This window comes from Leucopleurus acutus, assembly GCF_964270905.1.
Source record: "Leucopleurus acutus genome assembly, chromosome: 8".
NCBI lineage: Eukaryota > Metazoa > Chordata > Mammalia > Artiodactyla > Delphinidae > Leucopleurus > Leucopleurus acutus.
The window spans coordinates 87877631-87891378 of record NC_139151.1 but is presented as its reverse complement, the minus strand read 5'-3'; positions in this window follow the sequence as shown (position 1 = coordinate 87891378).

Here is a 13748-nt window from a genome sequence, read left to right as displayed (position 1 = left end):
TCTTTGACAGCAAAACACAGCTGGAGGAAACAGGTTCCCTGACTTCAGACTATACTACAAAACTACAGTAATCAAGACAGTATGGTACTGGCACAAAAACAGAAATATAGATCAATGGAACAAGGATAGAAAGCCCAGAGATAAACTCACGCACATATGTTCACCTTATTTTTGATAAAGGAGGCAAGAATATATAATGGAGAAAAGACAGCCTCTTCAATAAGTGGTGCTGGGAAAACTGGACAGCTACATGTAAAAGAATGAAATTAGAACACTCCCTAACACCGTACACAAAAATAAACTCAAAATGGATTAAAGACCTAAATGTAATGTGAGACACTATCAAACTCTTAGAGGAATACATAGGCCGAACACTCTATGACATAAATCACAGCAAGATCCCTTTTGACCCACCTCCTTGAGAAATGGAAATAAAAACAAAAATAAACAAATGGCACCTGATGAAACTTAAAAGCTTTTGCACAGCAAAGGAAACTATAAACAAGATGAAAAGACCACCCTCAGAATGAAAAAAAATATTTGCAAATGAAGCAACTGACAAAGGATTAATCTCCAAAATTTACAAGCAGCTCATGCAGCTCAATATCAAAAAAACAAACAACCCATTACAAAAATGGGCAGAAGACCTAAATAGACATTTTGCCAAAGAAGATATACAGACTGCCAACAAACACATGAAAGAATGCTCAACATCACTCATCAATAGAGAAATGCAAATCAAAACTACAATGAGTTATCACCTCAATCACACCGGTCAGAATGGCCATCATCAGCAAGTCTACAAATAATAAATGCTGGAGAGGGTGTGGTGCACTGTTGGTGCACTGTTGGTGGGAATGTTAATTGATACCGCCACTCTAGAGAACAGTATGGAGGTTCCTTAAAAAACTATAAGTCGAACTACCATATGACCCAGCAGTCCCACTACTGGGCATGTACCCTGAGAAAACCATAATTCAAAAAGAGTCATGGGGCTTCCCTCATGGCGCAGTGGTTGAGAGTCCACCTGCCGATGCAGGGGACACGGGTTCGTACCCTGGTCCGGAAAGATACCATATGCCGCGGAGCGGCTAGGCCCGTGAGCCATGGCTGCTGAGCCTGTGCGTCTGGAGTCTGTGTTCCGCAACAGGAGAGGCAACAACAGTGAGAGGCCCACTTACCGCAAAAAAAAAAAAAAAAAAAAAAGAGTCATGTACCACAGTGTTCATTGCAGCTCTATTTACAAGAGCCAGGGTATGGAAGCAACCTAGGTGTCCAACAACAGATGAATGGATAAAGAAGATGTGGCACATATATACAACGGAATATTACTCAGCCATAAAAAGGAACGAAACTGAGTTATTTGTAGTGAGGTGGATGGACCTAGAATCTGTCATACAGAGTGAAGTAAGTCAGAAAGAGAGAAACAAATACCATAGGCTAACACATATATATGGAAACTAAAAAAAAAAAAAAAAAAAAAGAGGTTCTGAAGAACCTAGGGGCAGGACAGGAATAAAGACACAGACGTAGAAAATGGACTTGAGGACCCGGGTAGGGGGAAGGGTAAGCTGGGACAAAGTGAGAGAGTGTTTGGTCCCATGATTCAATAACATCTCCAAAGACTGAACTCTATTCTTCCTCTCCTACTGTCCCATTGAGTCTCATTGTCCAAAACTGAGTTAAATGCCATCTTTAAATCAATATTTTTACCTACAAAAATGAGATGCTCTGAGTAGCTTAAACTATCCAGGGCCAAATTCTGACCCTGGAAATAGATGTCAAATTTATCAAAAGAGCATTGCTGGGGAATTCATGGGGGCCTTGTTTGGAGTGGGAATGCATGAAATGGATTCTGGTGAGGTTATGAATAGTGTGTGCTCTGGGCACCAGGCATTTTTTTTTTTAACATCTTTATTGGGGTATAATTGCTTTACAATGTTGTCTTTACACACATATTACTGTATATTGTAAACTTTACAATATACAGTTTCTGCTGTATAACAAAGTGAATCAGCTATATGTATACATATATCCCCATATCCCCTCCCTCTTGCATCTCACTCCCACCCTCCCTATCCCACCTCTCTAGGTGGTCACACAGCACTGAGCTGATCTCCCTTGGGCACCAGGCATTTTAAATCCAAGATTTCCTTTATTCGTCAGAGCAAGCCTATGTGCTGAACATTGGAGACTCCAAATTTCTAAGGCATAGAGAAGTTGAAAAACATTTCGAAACTCACTGTGATATTAAGAATAGAAGGCGGCTCAAAACAGGTTGTTAATATCCAGATACTATGACTTGACCATCTTATTAACTGAGACCTTTTATGGCCTGATCATGCTGCTTTCTGCCAGAAACTTTATAAGTGAAATTAGAAATAGCATAGAAGACATAGGAATCATTTATTTATCCATTTAGGAACCAATTATCTAAGTTTAGGTGTGGAACCAGGAAGAGGTTTGGTCTTTAGTTTTTTTCCCCTTTATTTCTTTGTTTCTATGTAAAATTGCCTTTTCACATAGACGCAGAAAGTAAGCTTCAGTGCTGCCTTCTGTCCTCCTCAGATGCAGGGGGAATAACGTGAAGGATCCTTACAACAATATAAGCTCCATGGAGGCAGGAATTTTTGTCTGTAATTTTCCTCTCGTCTATGGACTCCTACTTCTAAGAACAGTGCCCAAGACAAAGTAGGCACTTGATAAATATGTTAAATGAATAAATGAAAGAGAATGAATGAATGAAAAGAGAGCAGTTAAAGGTCATGATCTCTCATGATTCAAGGTAACATTTGATGATCATTGAGGGTGGGGAAAGGAGGTCATAGGACTGAAATTTTTCAATAGCCTGAAAGGTCTTTCTTTGTTCACCTGGGGAGGAACGAGACGTCGGTCAGTGGGTCTCACAGGTGCAACCAAAGCAGCACAGACCAGCTGTGTGTTCTGTAGCCTTGAGCTGTTTGAGTCAGCCATCTGTCCTCTCACTATAAGCCAGTAAGAGCACAATCCTGACTCTGATCAGGGAGAGCCACATTTAGAACCTGGACCTCCTGGGGACAGTAAGGACAGCCACACACTATGGGGCAGGGTCACCTAGGCCTAAGTGATACATACATTTAAAACTACACTTAGTTAAAAGCCAATCGAAGCCAATGTTTCGAACAAAACATTTCCACTTATATTTGATAGCATGAACAAGCTTTATATTTAAGACTCAAGGCTTTATTTCTTGAAGAGACTATCTAGGACTAAAGAAAAATTAGTTCCAGGGTGGTTTATACTGGGGGAGGTCTTGATCCATTGATTTTCCTAGGGATATACACATCAAAATAGATGGGTTTCAGAAAGTCTCTTAAAGGCATGCAACCCAGTTAGATTTGGGACTCACAGTCCTTCCTTAAACAGAGTCACATTTTAAAAGTATAGTCCCACAATCAAAGGTAGTCAAAAGTATCTCAGTATAGAAATAGAAATATTCACTCTTCAGAAGCCCCTGTTGTGTTCTAAATTGATTATAACTTTTTTCCTCTAAAAATAACCACTATCCTGAAATTTATGCTAATCAGTTACTTTTCTTTATGGCTTTAAACCTATGTATACATTCCTAAAAGAACAGTTTATATTTTGCCTATGATGAATTGCACACATGTACATATTTATCTAGCTATCTATTTATTTATTACATATATTCTTTAGTGCTTTGCTTCTTTCCTTCAGATACAGATGCATAGATATACAGAGGTATGTATGATTCATCCATGGTATGGCATGTAAAACTACAGGTCATTCATTTTCACTTTTATTATTTGTGACTGCATTTGTCTGATTTTACCATGATTTACTCATATTTACTCAAATAATATATGTGCAATATTCATATATTGCACACATATAATACTGATGGATATTTAGATTTATTTAGGTTTTTCCAGTACGGGGCTCTTAGCAATCACACTGCTACGAACATTCTCATACATGATCCTTATGCAAATACATACAAGTTTCTCTAAGGAATATCATTAAGATTACAAAGTACTAAAGTATTAAATTTGCTGGAACATAAACATACTTCTCTTCAACTTGAGTAGATGTTGCACATCAGTTTCTCCATCAAACAGACTCTGCAACAGAGATTTACAGGCAGGAAGTTGATTAGGGAGGGCTGGCGAAGTCAAAACCCATGGAAGACAAGAAGGAAGCAAGATTGAGCAAACTAGGGCAAAACTTGAGAAATGGTGCTCAGCCATTGAATACCCCCCACTGACCAGCCATTAGGCTCAGGTTTTCCCCAGGAAGGAGGAGTGACATTGTGGGACAAGTCTCTCTTTACCTGATGGCAACGCCTGGAAAGCACTGAGGGCTGGGGGATACCCACCACCGTCCCTTCCAGCAACTGGGAAAATAAGTCTTTCAGTCCAGAATTAGGATCTGGGCCAGCAGCAGCATCCAACCAGGATACCAACCAACTTTCCAAAGTGGCCATCAGTTCAAACCTTCACTACATCTCTTAAAGAATATCAAAGGGGAGGAAACAGCTTCTTAAGGCCAACATCCTAAATTTCCTCTTCACCTTCCACTGTCACCAGCCATATAGACAGTGGGGGTACTTCCCCCAAACTCTTCCACTTATCAAATCAAACGAGGGCTTTTGTGAAAGAACAAGAAGAGTACAGAGTTTAAGAGGAGGGATAGGGCACTTCTGATACATGGAGAGACGTGGAGCAGTTTTCTCCACCGACAGAGAGGTTTGGTGAGGAGTATGGGAGTTCAGCAGAAGTTGGACCCGAGAGGCAGAAGACCCACTAACAAAGACCTAGCGAGAGGCCGCTGTGAGCAGCATCGCTTTAGTACCTGCTCCCTCTCTGTGCTCGGTCACTGCTTACCGAGCCCCTCCCTCCACTTTTACTCAAGGACAAACTTCCAACCACGTGAGTCTAGAGCCTGTTACAGGTATCTCCCCGTCAGCTTTCAGCATCTCACTTGTTGATAACCCAGCCAGAGTGAGGTATGTTTGTAGCAGGTTTTGTTCTGATTTCCCCTTCACACCTGTCATCCCAAGAAAATGATTTGGCACCTATACACCTTGCAGAGTAATAGCAGGAAAGCCCCGGCATCTGGGAAGAGAAACCTGATCTTAACAAGTTAAAAATCTTTGAACTGTGAAAGTAATGAATGACACTCCTCTTTATATCATTATTTTATTCTTTAGTGCCTTCTAAATGTTGGTTTCATGCCCTTATTTAAGCATTACTTTGATGTCAAAAGTAAACCCTATTTACCCCTTGCAAGGACAAAGAGAATTATGCAAGTGTATGGTCGTTGTCATGCTGTAAATGCAGATAACTCTGATTTTCAAGTTAGATGTTTTTAAATATATGTATCAAAGTGCCTCTTTCCAAGTAATCTGTTAATTAAGGGATTACTGTACCTCTGATTCCCCATAAGTTATCCATGAGGCAGGCAACTGATATTCATTTCTTCATTTTCTTTCCCAATTAAGAAAGAGCAAGTGAGTTCAGATGACTTGCCTAAGGTCACAGAGCAAGTCAGTGGCGAGAACCTGAGTCTATTAATTCTAGTCGAGCAGGACGTATTGGACATCGCTAGGAAGCTCTGCTCACTCTCTGACCACAGAGAAGACAGAAGTCAGATATTTGTTGCTGAAATGTTCTCAGAGCGAGCCCCACTGACCTGCAGAGGACTGACTGAGCCTTCAACATTGCCAAGCCCTGTGCGGGTAGCTCACCAGTGAATTAAACCTTGGCTTATGGTTTGTCCTTCAGTTCACAGTAACATCTTAGGAAGAATCAGGAAGATGGCATGTTTTTAAATACAATAAGTGACTAGCACAAATATTTCATGAGTCCATATTTTGTTCAGTTTCCACAACCAAGAAGTGGGCTGAAAGCTATGCCCATAGTGTATTTTATAAATCACGGAAATGCCTACAATCTACAATCACATAACTCTGAAGGCTTTGCATATCCTGTTCAAAACTGATTTACCCAAGAACTCGAAGTTAAGTGGGGTGTTCTTCTACTGTTTGCAAAGAAATGGATAAACACAAGTGGGTGGTAAACAGTTCTATCAAAATGTTAGGATACAGAATAAAATGATGACAGTCCATCCTCACCTCTCCATAATATACCCCCTAGAAGTAACTACTTCAATCAAGGTGGCATATGTCATTTTGCTATGAATTTTCATAACATATGTGTGTAAGCACATGTACATTATTTCAAAATAAGACTATACTATACTTACTACTCAGCAACTTCTTCCTTCAGGCATCCTTATTTTCATATAAGGGAACTCTACCTTTCCTGTGCTTAGATCAAAAAAAAACTTTTTAGGCCATGCTTGACTCTTCTCACACCCACACTGGTCTATCATCAAATCATATTGATTCTACTTTCAATGTATGCTCAGAAGTCATCCCCATGCCACCAACTCTGGTGTAAACTACCATTGTATCTTACCTGAATTATTTCAGTAGATTCTTTTTTTTTTTTTTTTTTTTGCTGTAGGCGGGCCTCTCACTGTTGTGGCCTCCCCCGTTGCGGAGCACAGGCTCCGGACGTGCAGGCTCAGCGGCCATGGCTCACGGGCCCAGCCGCTCCACGGCATGTGGGATCCTCCCGGACCGGGGCACGAACCCGTGTCCCCTGCATCGGCAGGCGGACTCTCAACCACTGCGCCACCAGGGAAGCCCTATTTCAGTAGATTCTTAAATCCTGTTCAGCTACATCCCTTACTGCCTTCAGACAGTTTTCAGTACAGCAATAAAAGAGAGTCTATTATAATGTAAAGTAGAGCCTGCCACTCTTTTTGCTCAAAATTCCCAAGTGGCTTCACATCTCAAAGTAAAAGCCGAAAAGTCCTGCTCAGGAGCTACAAGACCCTATATGACACAGTGCCCTCCCCATTACTTCTACTCCCTCATCTGCTCCTCTTCCCTCACTCCACTCTAGTCTCAAAGCCTCCTTTATGTCCCTCCAACACATGAGGCACAAGCCCACCTGAGAGCCTTTGTCCTTGTTCCCTCCTCCAAGAATACCTCTCTATTCACTAGTCACTATCACAAGGAAGCTTTCTCTGGCTACCATATCCAAAATCTCAACAGCTGCTATGTGTTACAGCCTATTCCACACTTCATTTTATTTCTCCTTAGCATGTTTCACTATTTAATATATTATAGTTTTGTTTTAATTTATTTTATTGTGTTTCCTTCAGGAGGGCATAAGCTATAAGAACAGAATTGTTTTTTTCACTACTGTAGCTTTAGTGCCTCCCAGCTACATTCAATATATGAATGAATAAACAATGGAGTTAATAACTAAACCAGATTTTCTTTTCACTTGATGACTTTATGGCTGTCTTTCCACAACATTCTATACAGAACTTTCTATGCCTACATGATGTGGGCGTGCCATTTTTAATTAACGATATCCTTATTTATGAACTTTTATTTCCAGTTTTTTATAATAGGAATAATAATAAGCATCTTTACATACATCCTTCTGCCACACACAATTTTATGCCCGCTACGCATGTTTTACAGAGAAAACAGAGACACAAAGACACCACGAGGGTTGCTTACAGTCAAGAAGTAAAAAAGTGGCAGAGTTTCTCCCTTGTTTTCAGACCTTGACCTAACACTTGCTTTTTTATATTTGGAGCTACATTTCACCATTTATGTTAATTTTGAGGATTTCTAATGCCATACTCTTATAAATTTTATTTAAAAACTGGATCGTTGCAGCCTTTATCAATGACTTAGTGGCAAAGAATATTGCAAGACTGGTCAGAAGAAAAGAGAAAAAAGAAGAGAAGATCAACAATAGAGCTAGTAATGAAAAGCAAGAAGAAAGAGGGGAAACTGATATGAAATAGTCTTCATGAACTCAGGAAAGAATGAGAAGTGCTCAATACTTCACGGAATGTGGAAGTACAATGGATGTGTAAGGAGCACACAGACGGCAAGTGGCTATGAAATTGATTTCCTCGATGAGATACTTTTATTCATCTTGACGAAACTGTCTTAATAATCCTCAAGATCTCTCCTCAAGAGACATTTGTCAGTCTGAGAGGTACCAAACATTTGTTCATCTTTCTAGTAATACCAAAATTTCCCTAAGAGAAACTCTGTCTACCTCACTGGGTACAGAGTAGGTAGAATGGGAAATGCAGATGCCTGATACAGGTGCCTTGTTTTCCTTGCAGTAGTGAGAAAAACCTGATTTTTCTCCTCACCGCACAGGAAAAGCACATTCACTTAGTCAATGAAGCATACTATTCTGTAACCTTGAGCCTCATGCAAATAAAGCAAGAAAAAAAGAAACGTATTTATCCGCAGCAGACTGTTATAGCTATGAGATGCTGCTGAGAGAACTCCTCCCTAGCTTTCTGGAATTATTCTGACCTTTCACCGTTTTACAAGCCCAAGCACTACCCCTTTTCAATGTAATTATCCCACTGTTTCTTTCTGACATATTTCTTGTTGCGTAAATTATCCAGTGTTGGTTTCTACTTCTCAAAACCAAGAAATTCTAAAAGCAGCAGAAATCTGATGAAAGATGAGTTAATCTGTTACTTTGGTAAGTCTCAGGAAAAGATGCTAAATTATGTGTCCCATATGGTAACCATGAACCACATGTGATTATTTAAATTCAAATTTATTGTTTAGGGTAGGATTGGCATTTTAACAATATGAATTCTTCCAATCCATGAACATAGGCTATCTTTCCATTTTTTTGTATCTTCTTCAATTTTGTAATAAATATTTTATAGTTTCCATGTATAGGTCTTTCACCTCCTTGGTTAAATTTATTCCCATTTTATTGTTATCGATGCTATTGTGAGTGGGATCTCTTAATTTCTCTTTCAGATACTTTGTAGTTAGTACATAGAAACGTTACTGATTTGGGTATGTTGATTTTCTTCTTTCAACTTTACTAAATCTGTTTATTAGTTCTAACTTTTGATGGAGTCTTTAGGGTTTTACATATATATAAATATATATAAATATAAATATATAAATATAAATATATATATATATATATATATATATATATATATGATCATGTCATCTGCAGAGACAATTTTACTTCTTCCTTTCTGATTTGAATTCCTTTAAATTATTTTTCTTGCCTAATTGTTCTGGATGGATTTCCACTATTATACTGACTAGAAGTGGCATACTTGTCTTGTTCCTTATGTTAAATGAAAAGCTTTCTATAGGTTCAATGCAAACCCTATCAAAACCCCAGTGGAATTTTTCACATCCTAAAATTTATATAGAACTGTCCAAGACATCTAATAGCCAAGGCAATCTTGAGAAAGAGGAACAAAACTGGAGGCAACACATTGCCTGATCTTAAAATATATTAATACAGTATATAGTAATCAAAACAGTATGACATCAGCATAAAAACACACATATAGACCAATGAAACAGAATAAAGAGTCAAGAAATAAATACATGCATATAAGATCAACTGATTTTTCAACAAAGATGCCAAGAATACACAATAGGGAAACGATAATATCTTCTATAAATTGTGAGAAAACCAGATATACACATGCAGAAGAGTTAAATTGGACTGTGCTCTCACACCACATACAAAAATCAGGCAATACCAGTTCAAGATGGCTACATAGGAAATTCCTGAACTCCCCCCTCCCATAGACACACCAAGTCTACAGTTACATACAGAACAATTCCCTCTGAAAGACATCCAGACACTAGCTGAGCAACTTGTACACATCAAGCAAATGAGAAAAACATACTGAAACAGGAGAGGCTGAGACACAATCTTGCCATAAACACCCCCCAGCACCCCAGCATCACACAACGAGGAGGGAACCCATAACACCCAGCTTCTCCTTGAAGAGTGAAGGGTTTGGACCCCATATATTAGCCTTGACTTTTAAGACTTCCACCTGAGAGATGGGACCCCAAAACATCTAGCTCTGAAAGCCAATGAGGCTTGCACCCATGAGACCCACAAGGCTAGAATGAACTAAGAAACGGTTCACATAGAAACATATAACATACCAAGACTTATTCATGAAGAGATGGAAATTTTGAAGAGAACAATTACTAGTAAGGAGATTGAATCAGTAATCAAAGCCTCCTAACAAACAAAAGTTAGGACTTCACTGACAAATTCTACCAAACATTTAAAGAATTAATATAATCTTTCTCAAACTCTTCCAAAAAATAGAAGAGGAAGGAACACTTCCAAATTCACTTTACAAAGCTAGCATTACCCTGACACCAAAACCAGACAAGGACAACATAACATAGGCAACATAGGCAAATATTCCTGATGAACATAGTTGCAAAAATCATTATCAAAGTATTAGCAAACTTAAGTCAACAATACATTAAAAGGATCATACACCATGATCAAATGAGGTTTATTCCAGGGATGCAAGGATGGTTCAACATCCACAATCAATTAACATGTTATATATACCATATTAACAAAATGAAGGTACAAATCATACAATCATCTAAATAGATGCAGAAAAAGGAGCTGACAAAACTCCAACAGCCCTTCATGATAAAAACTCTCAACAGTCTGGGTATAGAGAGAATGTATCTCAACATAACAAATGGTATATATGACAAGCCCATGGCCAACATAACATTCAGTGGTTAGAAGCCAAAAACTTTTCCTCTAAGATCAGGAACAAGAGAGAATGCTCACTCTCTCCACTTTAATTCAACATAGTAGTGGAAGTCCTAGCCAGGGAAATAGGCAAAAAATAAATAAAAGACATCCAAATCAGAAAGGAAGAAGAGAAACTATCTCTATTGCAGATGACATTATATTATATATAGAAAACCCTAAACACTCCACAAAAAAACTATTAGAACTAATAAATGAATAGAGTAAAATGGCAGATTACAAAATCAATATACAAATTTCAAGTTGTGTTCCTATACACTAATAACAAGCTATCAGAAAGACAAATTAAGAAAATAATCCAATGTACAACTGTATCAAAAAAATTTATGAATAAATTTAACAAAGAAAATGAAAGACTTGTACATTGAAAACTATAAGACACTGATAAAAGAAATTGAAGAAGATACAAATAAATGGAAAGATATTCTGTGCTCATGAATTGGAAGAATTAATATTGTCCATACTACCCAAAACAATCTACAGATTCAGTGCAATCCCTATCAAAATTCCAATGGTATTTTTCACAAATATAGTACAAACAACCCTAAATTTCATATGGAACCACAAAACATCTCAAATAATCAAAGCAAACACAGCTGGAGGCATTACACTTCCTGCGAATCTATCTGCAAATCTGTAGTAACCAAATAGTATTGTATTGGGATAAAAATAGACACATAGATCAATGGGACAGAAATAAACCCAAGCATATACAGTCAATTAATTTATATCATAGTAGCTAAGAATATACAATGTGAAAAGGATAATCTCTTCAATAAAGGGGGTTGGGAAACATGGACAGGCACATGCAAAAGAACTGAACTGGACCACTGTCTCACACCATACAGAAAAATCAGCTAAAAATGGATTAACGATTTGATTTTAAGACTTGAAGCCATAAAACTCCTAGAAGAAAATATAGGAGTTAAGGTCCTTGAAGGTAGTGTTGGCAATGATTCTTTTGGTTACAACACTAAAGGCAAAGGCAATAAAAGCAAATATAAACAGTGAGACTACATCAAACTAAAAATCTCTGTATAACAAAGAAACCATCAACAAAATGAAAAGGCAAACTATGGAATTGAAGAAACTCTGAAAATCATATACCTGATATATCAACTCTGATATATCTGAGTTGATATCCAAAATATATAAAGAACTCATAGGACTCAAAGGGAAAAAAAACCCCGACAACTGAATTTAAAAATAGGCAGATTACACGAATAGACATTTTTCCAAAGACATGAAAGTGGCTAAGAGATACATGAAAAGGTACTCAACATCACAAATCATCAGGGAAATGCAAAGCAAAACCACAATGAGAGATCACTCACATCTGTTAGAATTGCTATTATCAAACAGACAAGAAACAAGGTTGGTGAGGGTGTGCAGAAAAGAGAACTTTTTTGTTGTTTTTTTTTTTGCGGTACGCGGGCCTCTCACTGTTGTGCCCTCTCCCGTTGCGGGGCACAGGGTCCGGACGCTCAGGCTCAGCGGCCATGGCTCACGGTCCCAGCCGCTCCGCGGCATGTGGGATCTTCCTGGACCGGGGCACAAACCCGTGTCCCCTGCATCGGCAGGCGGACTCTCAACCACTGCGCCACCAGGGAAGCCCAAAGAGAACTTTTTAATACTGTTAGTGGCTATGTAAATTGGTACCGTCATTATGAAAACCAGAATAAAGCCTCCTCAAAAGATTGAAAATAGAACTACCATATGATCCAGCAACCCCACTTCTGGGTATACAACCAAATGAAATGAAATTAATATATTGAAGAGATATCTGAACACCCATATTCACTGCCGCATTATTCACAATAGCGAGGATATGGAAATAACATAAGTGTCAGTCTATGGATGAATGGATAAAGAAAATGTGATTGAGATATAGTTATCTATATCTAAATAAAATGTGATATAGATATAGATATCTATATATACAGAGGAATATCATTCAGTCTTAAAAAAAAAAGGACATTTTGTCATCTGTAAATCTGTAACAACATGGCTGAACTTGGAGGACATTATGCTAAGTGAAATAAGCCAGTCACAGAAAGATAAACACTGCATGATTCCACTTACGTGTGGAATCTAAAAAAAGTAGAATTCATAGCAGCCGAGAGTAGAGTAATGGGTGCCGTGGATTTGGGGAGGAGAATGGAGAGATGTTGGTCAAAGCACGCCGAGTTTCAGTTATGCAGGATGAATAAGTTCTGGAGATATAATGGTCAACGTGGTGCCTATAGTTAGTAATACTGTACTGTAACTTGAAATTTGCTAAGAGAGTAGATCTTAAATATTCATACACACACACACACATACACAAATGGTAGCTATGTGAGGTGACAAATATGTTAATTAGCTTGATGTAATCATTTCACAGTGTATATGTATATCAAAACAACATGTTGTACACTTTGAATAACTTTTGTCAATTATATTTCAATAAAGCTAGGGAAAATTTAAATTGAATTCAATTAAAGTGACACACAAACAAAAATCCAGCCCCTCAGCTGCCCTGGATACATTCTAAGTGCTCAATAGCCACATGTAACTAGCGGCTCACATACTGGACAGCACAGACAGAACATTTCCATCATCACAGAAAGCTATACTGGATAGTGCTGTTCTAAAATACTCATGATCCATGATGGAAAATGAGAAGTAGAATCAAGAAATCCTCAGAGAAAAATAAAAATTGCCTTGTGAGAATAGGATCTTTCTATTCCAAGATTTGCTAACTATGATGAAATCTCTGGTATAAATGGGTATGTGGCTATTACAGCACCTGGCGCACGGTAATGCCCAATCGATATGCATTGATTAATTAATAGTTGTTGTGTCAGAGCTTCCTGAGCTGTGATAACTAATTAAACTTCAACCTTTGCTGTTTCTGACCCTTTTGTTATTTACCTTCCCCGGGTCACTGGGAAGAAATTAAGGAAACAGATAACACCTCTTAGATTTCTGTTAGAGGAAAAAACCTGAAATGAGATTACAAATATGAGTGCTTTGAAAAGCATAATGCTCTAAAGTAGCACAGCTTATAAT